Below are 13,208 nucleotides of genomic sequence, written 5' to 3' on the forward strand. Positions count from 1 at the left end.
ATGCGACTGGCTGTCATAATCATCGGCATTATGCTACCTCAATGGGCCTGATTTACAAGTCTGGACATGGCACCAGCTCCGCGCCAAGGGGTAAACATGAGGCTATTTGCTACCGCCAAGCTTATTTCTCCTGACTGCATTTAATGGGGAGGAGAGAGTCACATATTCAAAACATGAAAAGTAGCTTTTCAGATCTGTAGCTGTACAAGAGAAGTAGTCTTCAAAGTGGTCTCCGAATTTGTGGGAAACACTGGATATGTCGTCTTAGCGGTTAAATGTGCAGGAAAACATGCATTATACATGAATGCACTCATGACTGTGTAAGATGTATTTTGTCTTTCATCACCCAAAACATGACATTTTTGACAGTCAAATAAAATAAAATAAAAAATGAGAAATTATTTGTATTATTTATATTATTTGTCGTGTGGCGTAAATATAATAAATATATTATATAAATAAAAATGTTATAAATATCAATCAAGTCCTATAAGAGCCTTTAGAACCTAACAGCCCCCTTCCCAAAACCAATCATTTGCAGACGGTCCCTTATTTCTGCCATTACTGATACAGTATAAAAGGAACGTTTTCTTTTTAACCCGTCATAGAATAATTAGACACACTGCATTCCTGATGTGTTTGTGGGCTTTCTGCACCTTGAGGCAGCACCTGGTCCTCTCCTTAACCCTCTCACTCATTCTATAATATTATATTAGCACCATATTCATCCACATATTGCGGCTGCTAAGTGATAGGCCACATAAATCAATTTTTATATATACAAACACACACACACAATAACAGTCATATGCAGCTTCCAGACCGCTCGCTGATAGCTGCCATTTCTTATCACTTCAGTTGAATATGGCACCGTTATGAAGGCACTTTTGCTTTGGAAGGAGACTGAAAGGGAGAGAGAGAGAGAGAAGCTGGTGCATTTTTGTTCAAATTACTTATGAAGCTTTTAGTAAAGTTGCCTGTGTATAAAAAAAAAATCACCAAAAAGAGAACATGTTTTTTTCTGCAATGTAAAGTCTGCAGTCATCACTGCCACTATGTTCCTATGGGTTTTCATTTAGGTGTTGCCTTACAGCACTTTCTGCAGAAATCTTCTCGTAAATAATATAATCATGCATGTTTATTTAACCCAAGCTTAACTGTAAAATGCACACTGTATGTGTGTTAAAATAGCACGGAGACAGTGTGATGTTGTGAGAGCCGTTTGATAGACAAAAGCACAGCAGGACAAAGAAGAGAGGAAGTGGTGGGATTCAGGACTTGAGAGCCAAGAGACACTTTCTCTTTCACTCTCTTGCTCCCAACTGCTCCCAGTGCAAGAGACACGGGCCGCTGCACAGACAGATGGTGAGGAGATGTGTGTGTGCGTGTGTGAGTGGTGGGTGGTGACGCCATTCGGCTTTGTACAAGCGTGAGAGATGGAGCGCGAGAGATATAAAGGGGAGAAAATGACGGAGGGAAAAACACTGCAGAGGTGTGTGTGTAAGTGAGTGGTGACTTTCTCATGCACCTATTAATACACGGGGTCTATACATATCTATATCCTTCCATTTCCAAAGAGCTTGTGTACTTCATTACAGCAGCAATAAAAGTTAATTTGCGCTGTCACTTTGCATTCACTCTTGATACTGTGCAGAAAAGACGTAGGAACTAAAGGGGTCTCTCCTGATGATGAGAGGCACACCTACTGGAAGAGATGTGGGTGTGTAGAGGACACAAGGGGGATGATTCCATATAGACAGACTGCCATCTACTGGCTTTTACTGAAATTTCAATATATACTTTTTAATTTTCTTTTTATATCCAGGATATACATAGATGGAATGCTTGTATATGCACATATTTAGATCAGGGTCTTTTATGTTGAAGGGGTGTTTATTCTTCTAAAGGGAGCATCTTGTGGTCTAACTGAAGGACATCTCTAATCATTCAAAATATTATTTAATTATTAACATTAAGTCAAATGTAATGTTTATTTAAATGTCCCATACAAATTAAAGACATCTTGATCCAGCAGATTACATGTTAACAACATCCCTGTTAATATTATGCAGATTTCTTTACATGATGAAAACTAAGAAATAATTTACTTACAGAGTGGAGTATAAATAAGCTCCTTAGAAACTCAAAATTGTTTATTTTTTTAGGTTTAATGAGGACAGTCATTTTAATGATGCAGTCAAATCTCTTGGTATTGCTGAGAAGGCAAATGATGACCCACAGCACCACCTTGTGGTTATGTCATGCAGGATGAAGGCATCCTTTTAAAACATAAAGGTGATGTACAGTAAGTAAAGAGCAAGGCCTTTTTCTCGGGGTGTCAATGGAGTTTAATATAAAGTGGTTTAAGCGGTTGAAGATGGATGAGAGCTACATATTTTAATGTGTTATTAAAATGTAAACACATCTGTGATCCATATCCATATTACTGTATTTTGTGCTGTTTATTTCTGGGCTCCTAGTGTACAGTGCATTTGAAAAGGCAGCAGAATTATTACCTGCACAGGACTAATAATGAGCAGCTAGTGTGCAGTAATGAAATATGCACCACACTTAAATACATCATCCATGGTGCCTTAGGACAAATATGTGCATTTCATTAAATACACACACACACTTGTGCAAAACTTATTGTTAGATGCTTTCTTACAACAACTCTGCTGAGTCACAAAGCACACTATTCAAGAAAGCATAATCATAAGTTGTCAGTTAATCATGTAGTATTGTGCTTTGTTATGTATTTTTCTGATCTACTACAGCCACTGCTTCAATCTAAATCCTGTTTTTTTGTGGCTTAGGAGAGATTCTCTGAGAAACGTGAGCTGCTATCTGGCATGAAACAGATTTGATCCATTTTCCAGAGCATATCTGTCGCTTTCAGACGGGCGCTTTTCAAAAGAAATATGTCAGCAGTCTGGGGATTATGCTTTTTTGCTAATCACTGTAGGACCCAACCTGCCCGACACTGCTTTGACAATGCAGCACACAGAGCAAATTTTTGTTTTTTTTCTTAATTAGATGCTTATCAGATGTATTAACTTCATGCTCCGCTGAATATCTTGTGTGAATGAAACAAAATTAAGAAGATAGACTAATTTTACATCCTTGTTCAAGTCATGTTGAGCAAATAGACTCATCATCATTCACACAGATTGGCTGTTCTGAAGTGAGCAGGGGAAAGCTGGCACTGCTTCCTCCGGTTAGGGGGATAAGCCATCTATCAAAGCCTCCTGGAGGTGAATATTCCAGTAAACATTTTCTCTCTGAGTCCTGCCTCCTGACACCACTTCCACACATAGAAGTCAAACACAGAAATACTGTACAGTGCAGTAGAGCTTTTCCTCAGCTGTCTTCCATCTTCAAGCTCACAGGCAGGTCTTTTTAGCTAACCGTCTGTTGCAGAGTCTCCTCAAGTGTAAGCACACCACATGTGGGATGAGTGTGATGGATTCCTGGTATCATCATCGTTATTTGTGGCGTGCTTATAACCACAACTCCCCAGCGGCAGTTTATTGCAGGGTGAAGCTTGAGCGAGATATACTTCGAGGCTGGCATGAAGCCACTGGACTTTGTAATAATTCATTGGCCAAAAAGCCCTCCATGTACTCACGCTGCAATATTTATGCCCTCGCTGAATGTATTTCCTCAGCTACATCGCTGCTTGGGTCAGAGATTTTCTCTTCTCAGAAGAGAGTTTCCAGACCACAGTTACAATCTGATTACTGCTCAGAATAATGTCCATGTCTTAAACTACGCCTTTAAATTATAATTATATAGCTCACAATAGTTTGATCTTGTATCCAACCTGCTAGCTCTCTTCTTCTGCAGACCCTCTCATCTAGTCTGATCTCTCTGTAGAGTTTATTTGTTCTTAATTAGTGCTTTCTTTGTCTTCATTTCATATTCCTCTTTGTCTGTCATCTTTGTTTGTGCTGTTGTATTACTAATTTATTTTCCCCTTCCTTAGAGAGGTTTCACATCAAATGCTTTAAGCTGATTTTAAAAAATGTGTCATGATGCAGAGGAGGCTTAATGAGCAACAGAAATGAAACTGTAATAAAACCTTAAATGTGTAAGGTCATCAATAAATAAGTGTAAGTGTGTGTGTGTGTGTGTGGGGGGGGGGGGGGGGGGGCACAAAGTAACACTTTATAACAGAAAACTTTATGTAACATTTAACTTTTTAAGATTTTACAAATGGAATTCATACTGATCCTTCAAGAACACCAGAAATTAGACCTATCCAAAAAGATAGCATTCCCTCTTTGTGACCTCTAGTGGCTGTTGTTGTTTCACGATCAGAGCAGAAGAGGTGACACTTCAGGAACTTGATTCAACCTGCACCTTTATGCATAGGAACCATCTTTGAGAAGGACTTAAATCTGTTTTTATTATGTCACCTTGTGAGTCTGGTAGATGCTACACCACAAAGGGGACAAGGCCAGTTTGTAGGCCGTTTCTCTTACCTACAGCAGTGAAGACTTTAGTATGAGAAATGCAAATCATGTCTGCCAACACAAATGCAGGCATTCAAGGTGAAATAATGAAGCTGTAAATGAACACAATGTGTTTATCAGAAGTTTCACAGATTAGCATCAATTGTTTAAAAAAGAGCAAGGCTTCTTATTACAGGTAGATAATTAGTGTAATTATTGAAGTCAGTCTGGATCCCTTTTTTCTTTTTTTTTTACTTCTACTAGCAAATAGTGATAATTAGATATTTAAAGGCAGTGAACAGCTTATAATCTGTGGAAATGGCCCCTTAAGGGAAATAGGCTTTTTGTCAAAATCACAAGCTTTATGAATTTAGGTTTTTTGAGTTTAAGCATAAAACAAACGTTTTTAATAACTTCACAACTCGAATGATGAGAGAAAGTGTTCTGCTTACTTAACAGTCAGAATTTATATATATATAAATATGCATATATATATATATATATATATATATATATATATATATATATATATATATATATATATATATATATGAAGATGTTTTATCCAACTCACCAAAAAATGAGGCTCCACTGTCGGGTTCATGCAGGTGCCAACATGCTGCCCGCTGCTGCTTTTCTTTGCCTTTTTTTTTTTAAACCTTCGCCGACACACCACTCAAATTATTGCCCCCTTTGCCCCCACCTAAGAGAGGAAGAGAAAGGTCAGATTTGTCTTTAAATATAAAAAATAAAACATGAGTTTCTAGACAAACATTATTGGACAATAAATAAATTTACTATGGCTCAAATATTTTTATTTCAATGTTGCAGAATAATATGGCCAAAGGGAGTCTGTCTACACAGACCAAAGCTACAAAACATGGAGCCATTTGTAAATATTAGATGCACTTATACATGCTTTACTTATTATACAAGTCTGAGCGTGCAGATGAACATATGCAGACGCATGTGATTAAAAACACCCTTGTGTGACTCTTAGGCTCCTAATAATCACCCAAGGTCAGTGTAAAAGACTTCACTTTGCATCTCTGTGCCGTCCCCCTTAGCATTATTAGAAAATACCCTCTGCGTTTTTCAGCTCATGAGGTCGTATTTGCATAGAATTAACCTCTCAAAAGACATATTGAAGACAGGCCTAGTGCCTTTGGAATATCTTGTGTGCATTTGCATAATGTTTGCCTCGTGTGCAGGTGATAAAGCAGCATTATGCTGGATTACGGTCTTTGATGTGCGTTTATGTGTAATGAATGTATACTTAGTTGTGTACCTGAATACGTGCTGGAAACGTGGAATGTGTTTTTAGCTGTTTTGGCATGCCTTCCCTTCGCCAGCAGGGCCACAGAGAACAGCGTGCTGTGCCTGACTGACATGTTACTCATGTGACCTCATGAAGGTACAAATCCCTTCAAGCAGTATAATAAATCATAGGAGCCAGGGCTGGCCCACTGCACATGCTTAGATGCACACACACGTACACACACTGTACTAGCCATAAAAATAATGTATCAAATGGGAGAAGTATGGAAGCACAATTGTGTCAGGTGCCCTGACCTTCTGGAGGTAGCAGGATGCACCAGTAGTCAGTCAGGTCATACCACACACTGCTATGGAAGAGCTACTGTTCACCACCATGCTAAAGCATCCTTGAACATGGCAATTAACCCTTAACCTTCATACATGGAGGGTTATTACCAGCTGACAGAATTGAGATTAAATGGAAATGTAACCCTAGACAATGTGATTGATAAGTCTGTGCTACTTGATATATGATTTTAGACTCAGCGCTGTTATTTAGCAGCACACGTTCCTGCTCTAGCAGCTGTGGAGCATGCAGCTCTGTCTCTTTACATGTGTGGCATCATATCTGGGGGATACCAAACTGCAGTCCCCAGGGCTGTGAAAGGAAGCCAATGCACAAATGTCAAAAACTGCACTTATGTCTTGGCTTCTAGGGGCTGGCTCTAAAAGTGAGTTAATTTGCATAGGCCTCTCATGTTAAAACACCCAACTTTGCAGAAGTTGTTAACAGTCTGGTGCAAAAACTGGCTTTGAAAAAAAAAAAATGACAGGGTTGCATAATTATGGGTTCAACCACTTTTAGGCATAGGCAGATTTCACGGTCACCTTAGATGCACTTGTGCTATGGCTCTGCCTGTATTTGGATTAACCGGGAAGTTAGGCAGACTGCGGCACTGATAACATGGCAACAGGAACTCAAGAGCTATTCAGACACCTAAGAGGACATAGTTATATCATATATGCATAGTTATATGCAGTCTGTGGGAGATTCACATTTCCTTTGTTGACACTGACAGGGTTCTTCTTCACCACATATGAATTCAGCAACCTATTTCTTCTCCATGCAGTGAAAAAAGGCAACCTCCACGAGTTACTCACCACAAACTTATAATTACTATGAGCTGAACTGCTTGTGCAGAGCTGTATAACTCATCTCTTATCTTAGACTCCTTTTTGCTTTGCTATAAAAGAGAGTGTTAATGGGTCATTTTACATTTACTGTAAGCAGTTTTACTAAGTAGACTTTGGAAAGTTTTTTTTTTTTTTGGCTGCCATTGCTATTTCTAAACCAGGTCACCTGCTACTGCTGTGAATCCTGCTTTATATAACACAACTCCATCTGACAGGTGTAGGACACCTATGTACCCACCATTCTCAGTATAAAAAAGCTATGCTTAAACAAGAATCTTTTAGCACTTTCTCCCTAAAAATAAACTGCAAATTAATTTAAATTTAATGCCTTAATGGTTCTCAAACAAGATGTTCAAATGTCCTCCAACGCACCAGGTGATAGTGACATTCTGTTGCTATCATTTACAATACTTCAGGGCACAAAGTACTTAACTGTGTTCTTGTCCTGCCTTCTCACTGTAGCTACATTTGTCATTGAAATCACTCTACCACTACAAATATTGATACAATATACTATTGCGTGTGTAAAAAAGCTTCTACTGTCACAAATGTAACACACTCTGGAATATTTTAGAAGCTACAGTAAGAGTGAGTTAGATGCAGGACACACTTTCCCTGTGAGTGTTTTTGATGGTTTTATTGGAAAGAAAAACATTCTGGTGTTGCCTATGGTCAGGTAGAAAAACATTCTGGTGTTGCCTTCAGCAGAGCTCAGGCAACACAACTCGCCGCAACACAAACGCTCCAATTACAGCCTGCATCTTCAAGTCCTCCGGGGCAAACCGCAGCACTGCTCATTGATCTGAAAACACCACTGTGATAGAGGGGAGCTTCACTTCACTTCCAAAGGACATGAACTCTACTTCTAATTACCCTAACTACAGTGTTATAATGAGGAATTCTGTGGTTTGTTGCAGGATGGTGGCCCCTTTGTGCACTGGTGAGTGCAGATTATAGCTCCTCAAAAGATTCAGTGTGTTTACATTTGGGTCAAAAATGCTAATTTTTCTCATCCCCGTGTGTTTGCATGTGTGCTAAAGCATCTCTAAGTCCTCTATCGGAGAGACGTGTGTGAGTTTCATCTACACAGGATTAATGTGACTTAACGCAGTGGAAGAGCAGCAGCAGTAGAGATCCCTGTACTCCAGAGGGCACCGTTAGCATGCTGTATATGTGTCATGCTACACCAGCATCTTTCCAGCTACAGTGCAGCTTAAAAAAAAAATCTGGCCAACAGAAGTATTATTTTTTATCAAATAATAAAAGTCAGACAGTCACTTTTCTATGACTGTACCATGGATCATGTCTAGACATTTATATACTTGAATCTATACTAACAACATCCACCTGTTTGACCCTTGATTTGATTTCTATTGCTTGACATTATTATTTAATACTTTGACATTTAAACACTGGAGCAAAAAAGGATTTTGGTCACGCATGTCATCAATTGATGCTTAATATGATTGTGGTGCACAAAATCTGTGTCTTACCCGTTTTGGAATAAATTCTGGCGATTGCTGCCTCGGACCAGAGTGATGAAAGAGCAGAACTCCTCAGAATTTCCCTGCAGGTTGAAAAAAAGAGAGAGAGAGAGAGAAAGAGGTCTTGATCATTGCATTGTTTGCAAATACAGACACAAGTCATACACAGCTGACTCTGTGTGGTGCTGAGTTATCAGCATCCTCCTGTTTGGTTTGTAAACAGGCTTCATGTATTTTGAGGGAGTGATTTTCCTGTGTGCATAATGAGAGCTGCTAAAAATAGACTCTTGCACTGACAGTGTCTCCACCTTAACTCTGAGGACAGGATAGCAGGATGTTTACTTATGTATGCTTGTAAGTCATCATTTCTGATTCTGCAGAAAAGTACGAATAAGTACACACACATACACACACACACACGCTCAGTGAGAACCATACATGGAACATTAATAGATTTTGGCAATCGCTGGAAAATAATAGGGTAGTAAGGGACACTGAATAACGCCCATGGTGTACACACTGGTGCTCATGAAACCACATACATATTAACATTACACACCCTGGTATATCATCAAACGTCACAGCAGCACTGATGATTGACAGGCCCTTGCTTATGTTTGTCTTGCATGGAAATGATAATTGGATGTTGGACCTCTCCTATCTGCTGCATCTTCAAAGCACTACAAATGTGAATCTAGCTTGACTTTTTGCATTCGACTTTTTTTTTTTTCTCCACCCACTGCACTTGATATGCAAAAATCATATGTTTACTTTGGAGATCAAAGTTTCTTCCTCCCACCACTTCTTAATTTTTCACCCCCCCATCTAAAAATGGACTCCTTTCATTATGCAAGCCAACAAAGAGCAGCGTCTGCTCATGCACCCCATTTCAAGCATACTGATTAATTAGCTTGTATAATTAGCTTAATGATTTAGAGAAACATGGCCATGGCCACCCAAGAAGCTATGCTAATGGACCCCTGTCTACTACAATTAAAATGCCCATAACTTAACAATGGCGGTTTAGAAGTCCATGGAATGGCTGTGGGGAAAAGTGGAGGTGCAATCGATGTAGCATCACACTCTGATCGCATTGTGAGAAGTCATGTGTTGAATAATACACTAATACAATGAGAGCTAATGAGGTGATCTCATTCCTCACTTTTAATTGTAGACCTTAAATGAAAGTTTGTCACAAGAGGCAAATTTATATTCTCTCTATATCAGGATGCTATTCTATATGATTTCTGCCTGGCAGTTGTTGTGTTAACCTCTTTGCTGTGTGAGCACACACTGTAAAGAGCATGAGTTAGGGTGGGCAGTTGTGGACTTTACAGTTTCCATTAAAGTGTGAGTCAAAGCAGACAGTATCACCGCTCTCCGACAGTAGCATCAGCATTCCTGCCCACACTTCAGCCATAAATCGCCCATTTATGACCTTCCCCTGAACAGTAACCAACAGAGACACCAGCTCCACTCATAAAACCTGCAGAACATTGAGATGGAGGGGAAGATATTGCTTATCTGAAAAACGCCAGTCAAGTGGGACCAGTTAGAAAAAATTTAAATCTTTATTTGTTTCTTTTTTTTTACTTTTATGATTGAAAGTTGGGAAGATCGCAGCCACAGCCGTAAATGACTGGTAATACACTGCACACTTTGCTGCTGACAAAGCAGAGAAATTATAGTGCCATCAAGCCCAGGAAATGGACTGGGTTACTTTAGTGTAAGACCTCTCTAAAAGCAGCCTCAAGCCCGTGGCAAAAGCTAGCAGTAAGACACTATGCTTTAGAAATGTCAACTAAAATACAGCCTGGTGCTGATTATAAAAAAGTAGTTCGGGATAATACTTCACTGACTGTTTTGACAGCCTGATCCCAGCAAAAAAACAACAGTAGTGGTTAAACATTTAAGGCGACCAGAGTTCCTAACAAAGACTCCGCAAAGCACATGAGAATAAAGTGTATGTCACTGATTAGGTTACACTAGGAAGCCTTAAAAGCTCTCTAAATTGTTATACAGAAGGGCGACACAACTTTACAAAAGTGAGGTACAAAGGTGAGGCCAAAACATCTCACTGTAGGGGCAAAAAAGATGCCCTCTTGGAACACGCCCAAACACTCACATACTTTCATATCAAGCACTCACCTCCCCCAACTCCAACCTTTTGGGAAAAATTACTGTACTTGTGGTTGGGTCCATGTCCCATTAACTAAAATGGAGGAGGCAGGGTTTATGACCTATACTGCAGCTAACCACCAGGGGCGATCAATGTGTTCTTGTCTCAATTTTAAGGAGCTGTCATGTCAGCCATATTTAGAGTCTATGGCTGTGTTTGAAATCACTCCCTAATCACTATATATGGCCCTATATAGGCTAGTGCCATTTTATAATGCTGTCCGAACTCTTAGTGAGAAAATATAGACCCACAATGCATCTTTAAATGTAGTGTCCATCCGATGGTCACTACTTTTAGCAATATGTACCGTCATGTATTGCGCAGACCAGCGAAAAGAACGGGAAAGGAAGTTACGTCACATGTCTTATAAATATAATGATGGTTTAAAGAATGTAGCATGACCAGTTGTGGTTGCTTTATTGATGTTTTGCCATTTTTGATGTTTATTGGGCTATAACGGCACAAATTATAACTTCTAACAACAGAGATTGTTTAGCCGGCAGAGAACGGCTCGTTTAATTTGCGACAGCAATGACTTCATTACCGGCGACAGAAAATGACGGAGGTTAGTGTCCGAAATGTCCAAAAATGCTTTCACAATGAGTTCACTATATGGTGCCCTACACTGAACTCTCCATATTGGGAGTAGGGAGTGTGAGTGATTTCGAACACAGCCAAAGATTACCTTAATAAAGGGCCTCAGGTCCCCCTGTTCATTCAGCCATCCTTTCAGCAGTATGTTGAAAGATGATGTAACATCCAAACAATGCCGCCCTTAGGAATCCCTCCATAATGTGACCCACTGCCTGTAAATGTTGCAGTTTTTACTCCTTTGACCAAACAGTTGTATGTGTGGTTTTGGAAGTTAGCCAACTTTGTCCTTCATGACAGACGAGACATGTTTGCTTTTGAAGTAGACCTGTTAATAAATAGGAACTTAATTCAAATTCCAATCATACAGTTGCTGCCTGATAAATAGGTATCTTGTTCTTGATGTTGTAACTATAAAGTTTTGCTCAAAAGCTGTATGAAACGGCTGTAAAACCAACACAATGAGCTGAAAGATGATAACATGCAGGCTCTAATAGATGGCAGCATCAAGGAAATACAGTCAAACAAACATTTAAAAAGAGGATACACTTTAAAATATCCTTAAAATTCAGCAGTGCTGACCTAGTATGGCCCAAAAAAACAGCAAGTCCCCCAACTGTTAAATAATTTATTAGAACAGGAGTGAACAAGTGAAACTCTGGCTCTGGTGTTATTTTTGCTCTCATTCTAAAATGCTTCCATATCCAAACTCTTTCAGCATCTGCAGTAGTTTTCAATCCACTGCATCCCTAAAATCCTCTATAATGGAACAATGTAAAGCAAATGAGTCATTAGGATTCACAGCGCTCCCAAACACACCCTAATTGCCTCACTGACTTGATAACAGTCTGTTTGTGTCTGCATGTTGCCAGCAGGTGCGATGCTCTGCACTTGTGCGAGCTGAACATCAGAGTCCCGAGTTTGACACCATTGTGTCAAAAACTCTGTGCTCAGCTCGTCAGCTCTGGTGCGCTGTGCCCAAACACGCCAGCTAAAAATGAGCATTTGGGAAGCGATCTGCCTTCCCGCTCTCTCTCTCTCTCTCTCTCTCTCTCTCTCCCTCCCTCCCTCCCTCTCTCTCTCACTGTGTACCCACAGCTGCCTCTGTGGCACAGGGTAGTGTCACTGTCGAACATAGAATTAGTTATATGGTGCATCATATGTCTATTCAGAATCTGTGTCATGCAAACTAAAAAAAGATGCACTTCGGGTGAGAGGAGGTTTGATATTTTTTAGACACATTTGCATAGGTTTGCAATTGTCAGGATGATGTTGACTGGAAGCTGTGACACATCCAAAATTACTTACGGAGCAGCAACTTTAACTGACGACTTATGTGTACATTTGGCACAAAATATGGACATGTGTTTGTGCTTTATTGCTAAAACTAGGGACTGGCACCCCTCCTGTTCTTGATGAAACTGCTAATCCTTTAATAAACTCTCATCCTCAATCACTTTTTTGTTCTCTGCACAACTGATTTCTCTCACAAAATGTTGAGGCGACAGCAGTGACGAAGAAGAAAAGGTGAGTACAGACGTCATCATCACACTCTCTCAAAGCCTCCTCCTTATCGGGAGAGTTTTCTATCATGCTGAAAACTTTCCATCACGCTGAAACTGCTCCTCCCCAAAGGCTATCATAATCTGCTCAGCATGCATAATGTTAATCGTTCAAGTATCTCATCAACACAACAGGATAAGCATGCTGTCAGCGCAGGGAGGGGAGTGAGATAGTGTGCGATAGACAGAAAGCGAGAGGAGGAAGAAGGAGAGGGGGCGAGGCGATGAAGAGGGTGAAGGGTGATGAAAGTGAGTATGAAACAGGAAGATGCTGAAAGAGGGAGAACACATTAAGGTTAAAGTGGGAGAATTCCATAAAGAGAAAAGGACAGAGGGGGTTTGGCTGCTGTCAGGAAACTCTATGCCACTATATTGCGTCCCTTTTTTTCCAGTCAGCTTAGGAGAAGATGATAGCATTGATCATCTTCTTAAAAGAGCGCTTTTCCTGTCACCGTATCACCTCACGTCATTAAGATGACTGGTTGAG

The 13,208-nt window shown here is 39.9% G+C and overlaps 1 long non-coding RNA gene across 1 annotated transcript in view; it reads right to left on the minus strand.

The window, feature by feature from the left end:
* Positions 1–5,053: 5,053 nt before the first annotated feature.
* The window catches only part of LOC114451078 (uncharacterized), a 37,808-nt gene continuing 29,653 nt past the window's right edge, over positions 5,054–13,208 (minus strand). Inside the window, exons 2-3 of the long non-coding RNA XR_003672172.1 lie at positions 8,399–8,472; positions 5,054–5,157 (exon numbers count right to left, since the gene is read on the minus strand). This is a non-coding gene — a long non-coding RNA (uncharacterized LOC114451078). The remainder of the gene's footprint in view (positions 5,158–8,398; positions 8,473–13,208) is intronic.

This window comes from Parambassis ranga, chromosome 18 (genome assembly GCF_900634625.1).
Source record: "Parambassis ranga chromosome 18, fParRan2.1, whole genome shotgun sequence".
In the NCBI taxonomy this organism is placed as follows: domain Eukaryota; kingdom Metazoa; phylum Chordata; class Actinopteri; family Ambassidae; genus Parambassis; species Parambassis ranga.